Genomic DNA, 15,924 nt, shown 5'->3' on the forward strand with positions numbered 1-15,924 from the left:
TTCCGGCTCTGGGCGACAGGAGGCTAAACGCGCCCTCGCCCTCCTCCGGCCGCGGCGGCTTTTGCGCGCGTGGTGTTGACGGCCTGTGTTGACTGTGGTGGGGTGTGGGGGTGTTTCTTCGTATTTTGGTGCGGGAGTGGTGCAGGCATGGGGACAACGAACCTCGTTGGCGATCCGAGTTTATGGAAGGTAGAGGAGAACCAGGGCGCGGGGTACGGAAGAGAAAAGAGGCGCGGCAGCAAAGAGGGGGAATGGAAGCTGAGCCCCAAAGTTGTTGGGCGGGCAGGAGCACAAGGTCAAGGGCTGAGGACAGCGCGGGGGCAACTGGAAGCGGTCGGGAAAACTGGGCGATGCTGGGAGGAGCAGGGTGCCGAGGCAGTGGGCGCCGCAGGAAGGCCGGCGGGCACGACCCACCAAGTCACGGCGTGAGGACTCGGCCCGCCCAGCCCTACCTCCTCTGGCCGGCTCCCGGGAACGGCCGCCTCGGTCCTCCAGCCCCTTCCCGATCCCCCTCGCCCCCAGTTCCCCAAGCTAGAGGGGCCCGAGGCCGTCTCTATGGCTCCACCACGTTCCCCGCCGGGGACGTCACTCTGGATGACGACACCACCCGCCAATGGGCTCTCAAATTCCGGGGCGCGAGGGCGTCCTTCGTGGTAGCATCCCAGAGGGTGGCGAGGTCTAGTTCCCACAGGCAAGATTACTTATTTCCCTAGTGGGTTTAGTTTAAGGAGACTGTGCTGGGGTGGGGGGCGGGAAGGAAGGCTGACGTTCTTCTGCCTGCCCAGTCTCTATAGGTTGTGGGCTATCCCTCCCTGAAAACCCTTCACTGAAAGCTGGATTACAGAAGGCTTTTTTACCTTCCCGCTAGCGCGAATGCCTCATAGTCGCCACGGTAACCATCTTGGAGTCACGAATTACATCATGTTTCTGTATTTCCTTCTCCCCCCCCCCACCCCCTCCAGCTGCGCAGCTGAGGCGGGGAGAGCCGTGGAAAGAGGGAGTGGCAGAAAGGGCGGGAGGGGTAAGGAAAACACCCCGCTGGCCCAAGACTAATGCTGTGTGATCTGAAATTGTTTTATAAATGTTGTCTTAACAGGTATTGTTTATGGTCAGTACTTTCTGTAAAAATCTCAGATAATACTTAAAATGTATGTTACAGTAGCTGTGCAGGTTTGGGGACACTTCAGTTCCTAGGACGGGCAAGTGAGCCATCTTGGGAAAGTGAAAGACCTAGAAATGTGTTTGCTCCCTAGCTTTCTCTCCCCATCCATTTTACCTGGCTCTAGAAGGAAGAAAAAAATTGAGGCTCTACTTTGACTAACACCAGACAGCAAGGAATAGCTTTCTCACGGAAAACACTTCGCTTAACATGTTAACTGACAAGGCTACTCATCTGGGCTGCACATTTGTAAGAATGAAAGATGGCGGGTATTAAATTTCAGGGGGTTTTGTTTTTTTTTTTTTAATTCACAAAGCATTTTTCATCTAGCAACTAAATGGATCAACTATGTTAACTAGGCAAAAACTTTTCAGTTTGGCCACTAGAGGGCCCTTTGTGCTTGTCTGATGCCCAACTTTGCACATAAGGGTTTCACTTCACATTCTATGTTTACTAGAATTAAAAAAATTCTGCAAAGTTTTGGTCTTTTTAGTTTTTTTTCTTTTCCTGAAAATTCCCAATGGTAAATTTTGAGCTCTAAAAAGGTAGGGTATAATTTTCACAATTTCATAAATTAAACACTACCATGTACCCATAGTTTTCTATGAGTAACCTTATCGTTCTGGGGACTTAATGCTTAAAGCTATTCTCCGGCCCCCTTATGCATTTCCCCACTAAGGGGGTCTAATCTGTGTGACTTGCACAAGCCAGGGAAGGACAGGTCTTAGTTGGGTCTGAATTGCATGACCAGTGATATGAAAGGTCAGGGGGTCTAAATCACATGACGAGTGAACAATATGCCAGGGGAGGAAAGTTTACACTGGGCAAGGTCCTTGTTTTCTGTTTTCCCAGTTTTACCTGTTTCTAGGTACCCTCGGCTTCCCACCATGGTGACCTTTTGTACCTGGCCCATCATCCCTGCTCTGCTCATGTCTGTCTACCACAATGTGAGGTAGATGCATAGTCTCTTTTTGCAAAACATTAAAAAATACGTTGTTAATAATATTTGATCTGGAGCCATATTTAGGGAAATGGTCATTAAAAATAATCACTTTTAGCATCTAACATCTGAGGTTCAGAACATGCTTCCTCTTCTCCAAAGAAATGAGCAAACAGGTCATTAAGACAGCAATCTAATAACCAGGGACAATTCGGGAGAAAAACTTTTTTGTTTCTTTTTTGAAGATCATAGCTAAAAACTCCTTATATTGTAAATCACTGATCCTGAAAGTCAAAAAGTTGCCAGTTTTAGTAACATAAAGCAGACATTGCTTTGAACAAATGAATTTCAATGAGAAAAATTCTTAACCCTTCCCTTTTCAGAATAGGATTGCTGACATATGGCCACAGTGGAAAAATATAGCTCATCTTTCAAATAGAGATCTTGGAATCCTTTATCTGGTTTATGAATACTTAATGATTTTCACTGCATGTGGTTGTAAGTGAATACAATATATGAATATTTCCCCCGGTGTGAAATGTCTCCCAGGGAAGTAAGAGGAATATTTTTGCATCCTTAGAAAGTCTAACACCTGGTGGTGTCCTCACTGCTGCCAACAACATAACTTTAATTTTAAACTCTTGTCAGCATAGTTTTGGAAGAAAACCAAAATAAAACCCCCAGGGGCAAACAGATTTTCCTCAAGAGGAAAATCCAGTTGTCCGGTCAAGGCAGCAGTTTATCAATAAAACAATGTAAACATGGGAAGGTGGAAAAGAACAGAAGAAATAGAAAGGATGATAGCAAAAAAAGAAAAAAGACCAAACTTTTAAAAGATTTTATTTATTCATGAGGGGTGGGCGGGGCAGGGAGAGCAACGGGAAAATTGGGACAACTGTAATAACAATTTTAAAAAAGATTTTATGTGTTTATTTTTAGAGAGAGGGGAAGAGAGGGACAGGAAACATCAATGTGTGTGCCCTGACCAGGGTCGTTGTGCTCTGACTGGTCATTGCGAGCTTTCACTTTGCAGTTCAATGCCCAGTCTACTGAGCCACACTGGCCAGGGCAGAAAAAAAGACCAAGTTAACCTTACTTTCCAGATGATAGAATCAAACTAAAATAAGCTTAGGTGCCCCCCTTTGGAGGCCTGTGTTCCCAAAGGGCATTTAGGCATTTAAAACAAACAATGTGATTTATTGATTCCTTCAATGTTTGTTACTACACAAAGTGTAGCTATTACTCAAGCATAGTTTTAGAAATATTTAATGCTTAATAGTGACAGGAACATGTAATTCTGAGTATCATCCTTAGTATTATCAACAGGGTTATGTTTGAACAAGCTAATACTTAGTAATCATTAAAATAATTGATCTGTAGGAAACTTAATTTCTTATTTAAGTGGTATTTAAAGATATCAGGAATTTCTTGTAAGGGTACTAAATAGATCCAGCTCTATAACATCTATGGAGCCTGTAACATCAAGTAGTGATACGGCTTTATTATTCTCAGAGCAGAGAGCAGTTTTGGTTTCTCATCTAATTGCTACCTGTATTTTCTTTGTACATTCTCTGTGCTGCAACATTCTAGTCATTACAAACAGCCCCCAGAAAGTATCACCAAATCCGCACACTCCTGGAAGAACACTTTAGTGTGTCACCCCCGTCCCTCTCGTCCCCAGGACCTTCCATTGTTTAACATATATTTACTACGATGGGGAGGGAGAGAGAGAATTTTGACTCGTCTTCCTCGTGTCATTCTTGCATGAACTTTCTCTAGGACAAACGCCCTCTCATCCCTGGAAAGGAAGTTCTGGCAGCGAGCAGCAGAAGGCCCAGGCACGTGATGGGCACAGGGCCCTCTGGGCCCTCGGGTCTGGGGTGCTTTGGAGCGCAACTCTGCTCCTCGTTACCCACAAGCCTCCGGGCCCGCAGGGCGAGCAGGAAGAAGGCGTGCGGGCCGGTACCTGCCGGGGAGGTCGGCGCTTTCCTACGGAGCTTGAGATGCCGCCAAAGCCTTCTAATGCCAAGGGGAGCGAGCGGGCGTAGCATCCGGCTGAAGCGGGCAGGGCTGAAAGAGAGACTGCCCCTGAGGATCGCGCCTGAAATTGCTGCCATGGTGTCCAGACGCAGACCCATATGCAAGAGGCAGCTCTTCTCTGACAGCTGTCGCACAGAAGCCAGCCAAGGGGGCACCCAGATTGTTGTACCTTTGCCGGGTCGTCTTAACCGGGCGCCCGTTAGTGGGTTACTTCTAACACGTAGGGATTGTCTAGCAGTGCCGCTGGTGTTTAATATACGTGCTTTCATGGTACATGTCACACGCACGAGCGCGATGTTACACAGGCCCAACCTTTAACCTGCCTTCCTGTCTCCCAGTTGTGTTTTGTTTTGACTCTCCTTTGCCTCCTTCCTTCCGCTCCGCCTGCCTCTCCGGCCAGCGGTCTCACTTCTCGTCTGGACTCCCTCGGACGGCTCAGTTCTCGTTCTCGCTCTGGCCCCTCCTTCCCGCCCCGCTGACTAGTCTCTTCCTCCTTTCGCCCCCCGCACCCCGAACCCGGGACTGCATTTCCCGGTAGGCGCCGCGGCCCGGCAGCCAGTGAGCGGCTGAAGATTTGGCGGCGGCGGCGGCGCTCCGAGAGTCGGGGTTGGGGGGGCTTTGTGCGCGGCGTCGGTGGCGGCGGCGGGAGCGGGCGGCGCGACGGCCAGGATCAAGGCGGAGACGCGTGCGAAGGCCGTCTCGACCCGGAGGACCTTGCCGCCCCGGTCCGGCCGCCAGCCCTAGGCTCCTCTCCGGTAGCAGCGGCTGCGCGGCGTCCCCCATCCCTCCGCCTCCCCTGCCTCCCCCACCTCCCGCAGCCTTCCTCCTCTCCTCTCGGCGCCCGGCCCGGCCCTACCGTGGCCCTCCTCCGTGCACGCCGCCATGGCAGAGGCAGCCGGCGCGAGGGAAATCTAGCCCGGGGATTTCATGCGGCCTAGCTTGGTTCCGTCTTCTGCCCCCGCAGCCCCGGCGGCTGCCTGCACCCCAGCCCCGCTCCGGGCCTCCGTGTCTCTCCTGTGATCGTACTGACACGGCCGGGGGGTTAGAATGGAACAAACTGAAGGTAAAGTGAATGCGTGCGTGTTTGTGTGTGTGCGCGCGTGTATGTGTGTTGGAAGGGCCGAGGAGGGGGCGACCTGGGGATTGGAATCAGGCTAGGGAGAGGGAGCCTTGCCGCGATCGGAGGACAAGCGAGTGGCCTGTAAGGGTTCGAGGGGAGCCCAGAAGGAGGAGCAGAGGGCAAGGTGGGGGGTGTGAAGGGGATTGGGAGGTGGGGCAGGGGAGGTGGGATTGGGTTAAGTGATGGAGTGGTGTTGAACTGGGAATTGGGAGTAGAGGTGGATGGGGGCGGGGATAAAGATGGAACGGGGGAGGGGCAGGGAAAGAGGAGCAGAGTTAGATTTGGAGACCTGGGTAGATTGAGAAATAGAGAGGTTCGGTGTTAGGGGGTGGGGACTAGGAGAGTATGGGGAAGGAGATAGACTTTGATGGAGAAGTGGGCATAAAGGGAGGAACGAGGGAGTGGAAGTGGAGGAAAAGGCGGATTAGGAAAAGGGAGGAGAAATGATTGAGACAGGATGCAAAAGGAAGGTAGGAAATAGACTCAGGAAACTAGAAGACCTAGTATTGGAATAGGGAAGGAGATTCACTGAACGTTGAAAATGATAGGAACTGGCGACATTACAGAGTGGGGGAAAAAGAAGGGGAAGGGTTTTTTTTAAGTGTTAGGAAGGGAAAGCCTTTTGTTCCTATATTTGTGTGTATTCTGTGCATTTTTTTTCAATGCTGGAGAATAGAGAAGCAAGTGGTTATGGTGTTGTGATTGTTGTGAAATGGGGAGGTGTGGGTTTTACCGTTTTGAAGGGAAGTGTTAGTGTTATCGTAGCAAGACAGGGAGAGAGGGAGAGACAGGGCCGTAATTTGATGGTTTTGGTGAGGGAGTAAAGACTCCTCAGATTTAAAAGGGGCAGGGGCAGCCATGTTTGCTGCCAGGCACTGCAGTGTAAATAAATTCCTTCTCTCCGACATCAGTGTGAATCTTTAAGGGGCCATTTCAGATGGTTAACCCCCTTTCTTTCTATTCATGAACCCTTCCCTTCCATCTTGAGGTCATTTAAAATTATTCATAACCACCAAAGGAGGTAGTGATGTTTTCCATCTTGTGTGTTTTGCTGCCCCCCCCCCCTTTCTGGTTGCAAACAGGGCATGCTAATGAACTGCAGTGTGAAAGTTAACCCTTTTTATAAAGTTAAGACTATATTTTTACTAGCTGAACGAATCATTTCTACTCTTATTTGAAACATGACCGTGAAAGTCTTTCAAATAGTCATTTGTTTCAGAGGCCTGGGAAGCAGTCAACATGTTTTCTGCAATTCTTTAAGTAAACAAGGAAATTGCATTAGTTATTTCACGTGGGTTTGTGCTCTTGGCAAAGCACTATGTGGGGGTGAGAAGGGGTGGGAAGGTCTTGCCGTAGGTTAATCTGTTTACTGTATTTTGAATGTTAGAAAATTAGAAATGTGTGTAGTATTTTAAAATGGTGTTTCTGATCGCTCTTGCTTATTGGTTAAGAAGTGTTTTTCTTTTTCTTTTTTTTTATAAACTCTGTTCCCTTATCTTTGCTTTCATGTAGCTAGCTCAATGCAATCTTCAAATGCCAGTTCAGCATACTGCAAAAATCTATGAAGTGGGCATGCAGTTCTCAGAGCCTCATTGAGGTGCCAGTATTTTTGGTGGAAACTTCAGGTCACTTTCAGGAAAGCTACAGTAACTCTTCAGTGTATTCAGATGTAACCATTTGTGTGATATGAAATAGTTACTATTCTAAAAGTTTAAATCCTGACAAACTTAGAGTAAATAAAGTTGAGCCTCGTTTTTTTTCATATTGAAAAGGATTAAATGCATGTGTGACCTCTTATTTTGTTTTATAATTGTAATTGGGATGATCTAAACTTTAATTCATCATATTGATATTGGAACTGTTCTCTAATACCAGGAAGGCTTGTTAAAATTGTAATATGATGGGTCAAACTAGTTGTACTACATGTTCATTTAATCTACCTTAATGCAACATTTTTTCAGTTGTTATATACTTTAGGATGTGTTCTTGGTCTTTTGGACAAATGAAATTGAGTATTGTTAGAGTGGTACTTTGTGAGAATGCTTTTGGTATGAAGGCCAGATTTACAGCTTGGGGTATTTTGATTTGATAATACTCAGCCTGAATTTTTGAAAATTTTGTGAAGAAAAGTTCCACTCAAAAAGCCATTCAGTAAGCTTTTTTGGAAACATTTTTATGGAGATTACATTTTTATATTGCCACTCGTTTGACATGTTATTTGTAATTAAATCATCAATTATGTGCATAAACTATTAGTGCCATAATTTTTTTTAGGGACGTGAGAAATTGTTTATCTTAAAATAAAAAACTCATGTTGGCAGCTTGAATTACAGGGGAAAAAGTGTATTTCTATGTATTCACCATTTTGTAAAGATCAGAGTCTCTCGCCCTGTTGTCATGAGTCTTCTGGCCTCTTGAGTAGGTATCCATATGATGAAGAAGGCTATCTAGTTAGATGCTTAATTAAAACTCAGACTTTGCTCTGATTGCCATATCTATCAGCACACCTGCTACCTGTGAGAAGGTTTTGGAGGGTTTTTTTTTTAACCTTAAGTTCATACATATGCTCTTATACAACCTGATTGAATGAGTTTTGAGTAAAGGAAATTGGTTGTCTCTGAGATTGGTCATTTTGAGTGAATTGGCAAGTCTGATTCTAAATTCTCTCAGTTTGTGGGGTTTATAATAACACTCACAATAATCGTCGTCGTAGCTGCTAATGGTTGACCTCTTACAATGTGCTATCTGAGTGTTTTACATGCATGATTTTTTTTAAGATTTTATTTATTTACTTTTAGAGAGAGGAGAAGGGAGGGAGAAAGAGAGGGAGAGAAACAGCAATGTGCTAGAGATACATCGATCCGTTGCCTCTCAGACTCCCAGCTGGGAGCCTGGCCCGCAACCCAGACACGTGCCCTGACCAGGAATTGAACCAGCAACCTTTCCGTTCTCAGGCATGCACTCAGTCCACTGAGCCACATCAGTCAAGGCCGTGCATGATTTTCTTTTACTCTGCAGACGGTTGTGTGAGGTTAGAATTAACAACTCCCTTTTACAGATGGGAAAATTGAGGTTAAGTAGCTTAACATCACGCGTGTTAAATAGCAAAGCCAGTATTTGAACCCAGGTCTTTTCTAATTATAGAACTGGAATCAACAGATCTTTACTTTTAGTTGTCTTTTTAAAAAAATTCATTAAAATAATACATGTTCATTATTTAAAATTTGTTTTCAAATATCGTAAAAGGCTAAGAGGTTAAAAAAAGTTAACACCCTATTTCCCACCAATGATCATTTGAAGTTTCTTGTGTATCCAAGAACATTTCTGTACATATATGTATATGTCTTAAAATGCATATAAATTGGGTCATAGTGTCGACATTTTACATTTTTGTTTTAACAGGCTAGCTGGAACATCCTTTTAAATGAGCTCTTAGGGATCTACAGCTTCTTTTTTTTTTTAAGGGTCATACAGTATTTCATTGTTTGGAATATTAATTTGCATTAGGTTGTTAACAGGTTTTTGCATTATGAGTAATAGAGCAGGCCCTGAATTAAGTCCCTAACAGCCTATTTAAATAGAAAAGAGATATAGTCCCACTACTTTATTTTACAAGAGAGAAAACTGAGGCTTTGGTGACAGCCTGTTACCTGGATCTTTACACTAGTCACATTACTTCATTATTATGAAAGTACTTGAGCTTTCTGTGAAAGCTCAAGGTGAGGGAGAATTCTCAAGGTTAGGCACATTCAGTATAATGAATGTAAGAGGATTAAGTTGCAGTGAGGCAAAGGATCATGCTTCTGTATTTTCATATCTTGTTAACTATGTTTTCATATAGCATGTGTACAGAGTATTTCTGAATGCAGAAATGAATCATGTCCAAGTATCTTGAAGTGTGTCTTTGTGTATTGAAGTGGCTTGGGGTAAAATTTTTCCTTTTTCAGTAAAATTATCAGTGAAATACGATAGCCATGAAATGAAAAAATAAGAGGTCCATCATGTCTTGGAAGACAACTTGGAAACAAAATTGAGACACTGGTAAATTTTAAAAAATGAACTTCAGAAATACCTCCTTGCAAACAAGTTTTTAAAAATCTTAGGCACTGTTGATTATTATTTTTTTATTATTATTTTTGTCTATCAAGAAGAAAATAAGTTACCATGGATATTATTGGGTTCTTTTAAAACAAAAAGATAGTTTGCTTTAGACACTAAAAAAAAATAAAATTATTAAAGTTTTAAAAGGCTTTAGAATTTGGTGTCTATCCATAAAATTTGCTGCTTGATAGCAATGGTGTTTTTAGCTTTACTTTAAGATGACTATTAAATTTGAAAGTGCAATTAAGATGATTTATTCCTTTGTTAATAAATGTGTCCAGTGCTGAGTTTTTGATGAATGATGAGCTTTATTTCTGCAAAGTAATCTTTTATAAATATTAATAATGGTAAATTTAAGAAATTGATTATACTATGACTACCGAACACATTTTTTTTAAAGCTTACAGAGTTTTGTTTTTGGTTTTGGTTGTTCACCTAAGAACTTAAGTACTTTTTAAACACTTATGTTTCATGTTGTGTCTCTATAGTGTGGCATGAAAAGAAGGTTAAAGACATACTTTTAAGTTTTGTGAGTTTAGAGAACATTCATTTCTAAACTAGAACTAGATGGATGTGTGTTGTCATTCCTAAAGTACATCGGTTTATTGACAAGATTTTGAATCTGGAAAGCTCTTTGAAAATGGGTTCTTGGCTTATTTTGAAACAAATGTAGATCTGTGTCATCATTGACTCATCTACAGTAACTTTTTTCTTACTAAGTTCCCTTTTTCATCTAGATTTAGGGCTATATTGAGGAGAAAGTGAATAGGAAAATGAAATTTTTTTATATTCATACAGTTTCCATTTTTAACCATAGGAATATATTATTACTTAATACTTCACATTATATTACGCCTTCCAAAATGTTGGATATAATTCCCTCACAATAACTTAAGTTTTTTCCCTTTTAATGTGAAGTTAGAAAGCAGAAGAAATATTTAACTTAATTTAAAGACTGAAAATTGAGCCCTGGCTAATGTGGCTTGGTTGGTCTTTGTAGGCAAACCAAACAGTTGCCGGTTTGATTCCTGGTCAGGTCACGTGCTACAGGGTCCGTCCCCAGTCAGGGCATGTGCAGGAGGCATTGATATTTCTCATATCGATGTTTCTCTCCCTCTCTTTCTCCCTTCCTTCCCCTCTCTTCAGAATCAATAAAAGAAAAAAAAAAGTTTAAAGATGGAAAATTGAGATTTCAGGAACTTTTCAGGCCTAACAGACTGATCACTTTTTAGAAGATAAAAAAATATATATAGGGGTGGGCAAAAGTAGGCTTATAGTTGTTCATATGGAAAATAATACAATAATTAATAAATAGTAGTACAAGGAAAAACTTTTTCATGTACTCATAACTGTTAACGTACTTTTGCCCACCTCTGTATGGGTGTGTGTTTCTTGACGTTTTCTTAATAGCCTGCGTTACTTACTTCGATAGACAAGCATTAATTTTTAATGTAAGGATAGTGTATTTTTCTGCCATAGGACATGTTTTTTCTTATTTTGGGGTAACATATACAAGCCTCCTGAAATATATAAGTAGATATTTTAAATTTAAAAAATGTGTGGCTTCCTGGGATTTTGTGGATAAAACAAAATTTAGTTTATCAAATTGATTTGAGATGAAGAAGAAAGTTAAGTGTCATACAGAGATTTTCTCATTGGTACTTGGTCATAGCCAAGACAATATTGCATCTGTTTAATCTTGTGTTTCTAACATTTCTTACCTGTGGAGTCTTAAGAAAACTATATTTAAAAAAGCAAAAACACCCAGAAATTTTAAAAATAAGCATTTAAAAAACTTTACAGTTGTGAAACATGACATAAAGAAAAGACCGTAAAACCTAAATGTACCATGAGGAGTCAGCAAACGTAAAAACTGAATGATGAGTTTTTAATTGTTATTATCAAAAGGATTATCTAGACAGCTTTCTAATATTTAGTATAGTCTTTTAGTGATTTGAAATCTTGGGACTTTATTAACGATTGTGAAACAAAATACTGAATCCTACAAGAATTATGCCATTTTATACAGAGCATTGTTTATTCAGAGTTCATCTCTTTTGCACTTTTTGATGGGATTTAATGACTTGGTTTTAGATTAATGTGCAAATTCTAATCTTGTACACTTTTGCTTAGAACACATCAAATTTGCCTATACTCGTAATCTCCTCAGTGTCTTATTTTACAAAAACTACTTTGACTCTCTTGCTTTCACGTTAATGTAAACCATTCAAAAAGTTATTAACCTGAGAAGTGATCAGCAGTGACGATCTGTGTTTGACTCTTCATCCAAGGTGCCTCTGCCTGCTTCTTACTATTGTTGTATTTTACCTCCGTGAACCAAATTTCTTTTGAAACTGACGAAACTTAATTGATTGTACTTCCCTGGGTTTTCTAGGCTTTTTCTTTTTTAATTACATGTTTGGAAAGGTTAAATGTTGGCTTTCGAGGATTTTGATGGCAGAAAAAGTTGGATGTCCCCCCCCCACACACACTTGCCCAATACAGTCAGTTTACATAAAACTCTGCATTGTGAACTTTGAGAAAGACATTTTTATAGCACCTCTACCTACATAAATCCTTTATTTGGTTACTATAATTTTGTCACTTTAAGCTGTCTTCATCTTTATGATTTCTACAGGACTCAGATATATTAGAATATAGCATTTCACGGTTGATCGTGGTGAGAAACTTCTTGCTGTGCTTTACCATATCCTTGAATTCCTTTCTGTAACAATAGAATGGCATTCTTTTTTTATTCTGACTGAAGGTTAAAGATGTTCCTTGCTAATGTCCTCCACCCAAAGAATTGTTTTTAACTTCACCCAAGGATATGTTTATTGATTTTAGAGAGACAGGAAGTGGGGGGAGGGAGGAGGGAGAAAGAGAACGCGAGAAATCAATGTGAGAAACATTGATCAGTTGCCTCCCATACATGCCCTGTTTTGGGATGGAACCTGTACCCGTTTGGTGTACAGGACAATACTCCAGCCAAATTAGCAACCTGGCCAGCCCCCACTCCCCACCCCACAAAAGATGTTGAGTTTTTCTAAGTGGAAGCAAAGATGACTTGGTGTAATTAATATTTTTTAAATTTTATTTATTTGTTTTTAGAGGGAGGGGAAGGGAATGAGAAAAAGGGCCAGAAGCATCTACATGCGAAAGGAAACACAGTGGGTTGCTTCTCCAGCGCCCCAAGTGGGGACCTGGCCCCCAACCCAGACGTTTGCCCTGACCGGGAGTGGAACAGGTGATCTTTGGGTTCGCAGGACCGTGTCCAACCCACTAAGCTACACCAGTCAGGGTGATATAATTATTTTAAAAATCTTAATGAGGTAGTTTGGCTTTGTGTATGAAGTATAGTTAATATGCTTTTGGTCATCTTATGGTCTCATGGTCTCTGTATTGTTATCACCTGCACAATGATGCCTTGATCAAATTTTACTGAGTGAGTGAAGTATTGAGATTAAGGTATTACCTAAGGTGTTTACACACACACTCTCTCTCTACCCCTGAAGAAATGCTGAAATGCTGATGACCCTGTTAGTTTTTATCTTTTAATGGAAAATTCATACTTTCCTAAGTGGCCAATAGTTTTAAAGTAACATTTACTATGTTTAAGTTATGAAAGCATGGTTTATTGTAGGGAAATTGAAAATCAGTAAGATATAAAGATTAATAGTACCTGAAATCCTACTAACTGTAAGTAACTACTATTAACATTTTGTTCTGTATTCTTCCAGTGTTTTTTCATGTATATATAGTTTTTTACAAATTGGAATTGTACATTTATATTCTTTTGTAACGTGCTTTATTATGAAATAATGTTTTTGATACTGTGATTTACAAAATTAACATAAATTTCATTGTAAAAAATGTTTTCCATTCTGTTGATGGTAGTTTGTAATTTGGGAGTATTATAATTTGATGATGTTAAAAAAACTATTACTGTGATTATTTTATTACAGTAAATTCTTGGAAGTAAAGTTACTTAAAAAATATGGACATTTCAGAAGCTGTTGACACATATTTTCAAATTGTTCTCCAGAAAGTTTTTTTTTAACTACCAGTTTTATTGAGAATTCATGTACCATACAGTTCACCCAGTTAAAGTGTACAGTGCAATGGAGAGTGTTGTATGTGGTTTAAAAGACATTCCTTTTCATTCAAATGTTACTTAGAAATACCTTATTTTAGAAAATGTTTATAGAAATTCTGCTATACCTATATAATGTTGCAAACTTGTCCACATTGGGAAAGCTTTTTTGTTTTTTTAAAAATTTTTAGACTTACTGCTTTTAGAGAGAGGAAGGAAGAGAGAGAGGGAGAAAGGGATAGAGACAGAGGAGAGAGAGAAACAGTGACTAGTTATTTCGCTTATTTATGTATTCATTAGCTGATGTGCCCTGACTGGGGATCAAACCTGCAACCTTGGCGCATACGGATAATGCCCTAACCAGCTGAGCTACCCAGCCAGGGCCTGGTTTTCTTTTTTTATGAGAGGTTTGCTTTGCTCTAACTGACTTTGACCCTGACAGTTCTATTTGCTTTAAGCCATTTAACAAAACATCTTTGAAAACAAAACAAAACAAAACTCTGGTCAGTGGAGTTTAGGGCGAGAGCCAAGGAAATCTAAGTTCCTTTCCCCACTGTATCTCTTGCCACTGAGGCTCAGTGGTCTTATCTCTGAAGGAGAGATGAAAATGACTATGTTCTGGAGTTCTAGGGATCCAAATTAGAAGTGCTAGAGTGTGCCTAGAGCTGTATCAGGATACAGCTGATAATGACTTTTTTTTAATATAAGAAAAATAACACATGCAAAACAAACTGATCTTTAGTTGCATGTTTAATAGATGAGGAAATAAACTTGGTTGGCCTAAACTAACTTCGATAGAAGTTAAAAGTTAACTAATGATCAGAATGTTTGCACGGGTTATGTGGGCGTTTCTCACTCGGTAAGAGAATTCATGCTGGCACAAGTGTGAACGTGAAGTTACCCTCCCAGTCCAAATTTAGCAGCGCTGTTGTTACAACAGCATGATGGCTATAGCTTCACCAACACTTAATGTTCTGATTAAGGAAATAAGTGATAATGTAAATTTTGATTTTATGGTAGGAAGTGACTTATGTTCTAACTTTTATTGTTTATTTTGAAAACAACATGTTGAATATAGTTGAACCTGAAATGCTGAAGTGCTAAACCTGATGAGTCAAAAAAAACCCTGGTCTTTATAGAAAAGATAAACTTAGTATAATTTAGATATTGTGATAAATTGCCAATCCTTTAAAAGCTACATATCATTTCTGTAATGCATTCTCTTTATGTCTTGCTCTGGGGAATGAAGAACACAAAGGAAAGGAAAGGAAAGCGTTAACACTTGCAAAATTTTAAGAACCAGCCCGAGAAACCATTTTATTATTAGTTTGTTGGAGAAAGAGGTAGGGGAAAAAAAGAGGTAGATGGATGAACTTGTCAGTTTACTAGATATCAGGTAATTCTCAGTGTGAGCCAGTACCCTTGATGTAAGGGATTGGAAAATAATCTATATTTTCTTCAAGTGGCAACACCATGTCTGTTATTGATGGGTGTGGTCAAAAATAAAGTGAAGGCAGTTGAGGTTAAACCAAATTGATAAGGAAAACAGAGTGTTTTACTAGTAAGCTTTGTATTGATACAAGGCTGTTCAATACTATGTGGTTTGGTCAGAAAAGAAATAAGAATGACAAAGCAACCTAAAATGTTGTGTAACTTAATGGAATCATAGTCAAGTGATAATTGTGTGATTGTATTTAGTGACAGGGTTTCTGGTGAAATGAAATAAGGTATAGATTTTTGGATTTCATAATCGAGTTTCTTTCATGAAGGCCATGTCCTAATATAGGATATTTTAATGTCTTTGACCATTACTTAACACATTTTTAGTAGAAAAACTTGAAGTGAAAGTTTCAAAAAATATTTGGGATGACAACACTAGAGTTTAAGCAGATCCTGGAGTAGTACAGTTATGCTTTTAAAAATAGTGTTGCTCTAAAGAATTTAAAAAAGTAGGAGACAATGTGTCGTCTCTCTGACACACCTTGATTATTTACTTAGAGAATTTTATAGAAAGAAATATTGTGATAGTGCTCATTCCACCCCCTAAAATCTTATTTATGTAAAGAGATGTTGGTTGTGAATTTATATAACTGTTTGCTATTACAAATAATGAACATCTTTAATAATGTTAATATGATAGGCAAGATATTAAAGTTAATTTTACACCACATATATTCTTGTCAGAATGAAAAATCCAGATACTTTTATGTATTAATAACTAGGAGGAATCACAGCCCATTTTCCCATTGTTTTGGGTTATTTCAGGTTATCTGGATCACCTGAATTAACCTACATTATGGGCTATAAAGAAAAACCTTAGGATGTTGCATCTCTTCAAAATTAGGTAGCTGAGTTAGAGGTAGAATCAGAACAAAAACTAAGGTTTTATGATTGCAAGCCTAATGTCAGAGTACATTTTTGCTTATCCCCAGATTTATCTGAGTCTGTCTTATTCTTTAGATATAGATCTG

The 15,924-nt window shown here is 40.3% G+C and overlaps 1 protein-coding gene across 8 annotated transcripts in view; it reads left to right on the forward strand.

The window, feature by feature from the left end:
* Nucleotides 1-4,744: 4,744 nt before the first annotated feature.
* The window catches only part of NSD3 (nuclear receptor binding SET domain protein 3), a 102,719-nt gene continuing 91,539 nt past the window's right edge, over nucleotides 4,745-15,924 (forward strand). For 7 of the 8 annotated variants that reach the window (XM_054566011.1, XM_054566010.1, XM_054566013.1 and 4 more), the window contains exon 1: nucleotides 4,745-5,202. The gene's annotated coding sequence lies outside the window, so the exon portion shown is untranslated. The remainder of the gene's footprint in view (nucleotides 5,203-15,924) is intronic. The other variant, XM_054566018.1, reaches the window with a different exon arrangement.

Source organism: Pteronotus mesoamericanus, unplaced genomic scaffold (assembly GCF_021234165.1).
Source record: "Pteronotus mesoamericanus isolate MK-2021 breed Mesoamerican mustached bat unplaced genomic scaffold, CSHL_Meso_final contig_169, whole genome shotgun sequence".
In the NCBI taxonomy this organism is placed as follows: domain Eukaryota; kingdom Metazoa; phylum Chordata; class Mammalia; order Chiroptera; family Mormoopidae; genus Pteronotus; species Pteronotus mesoamericanus.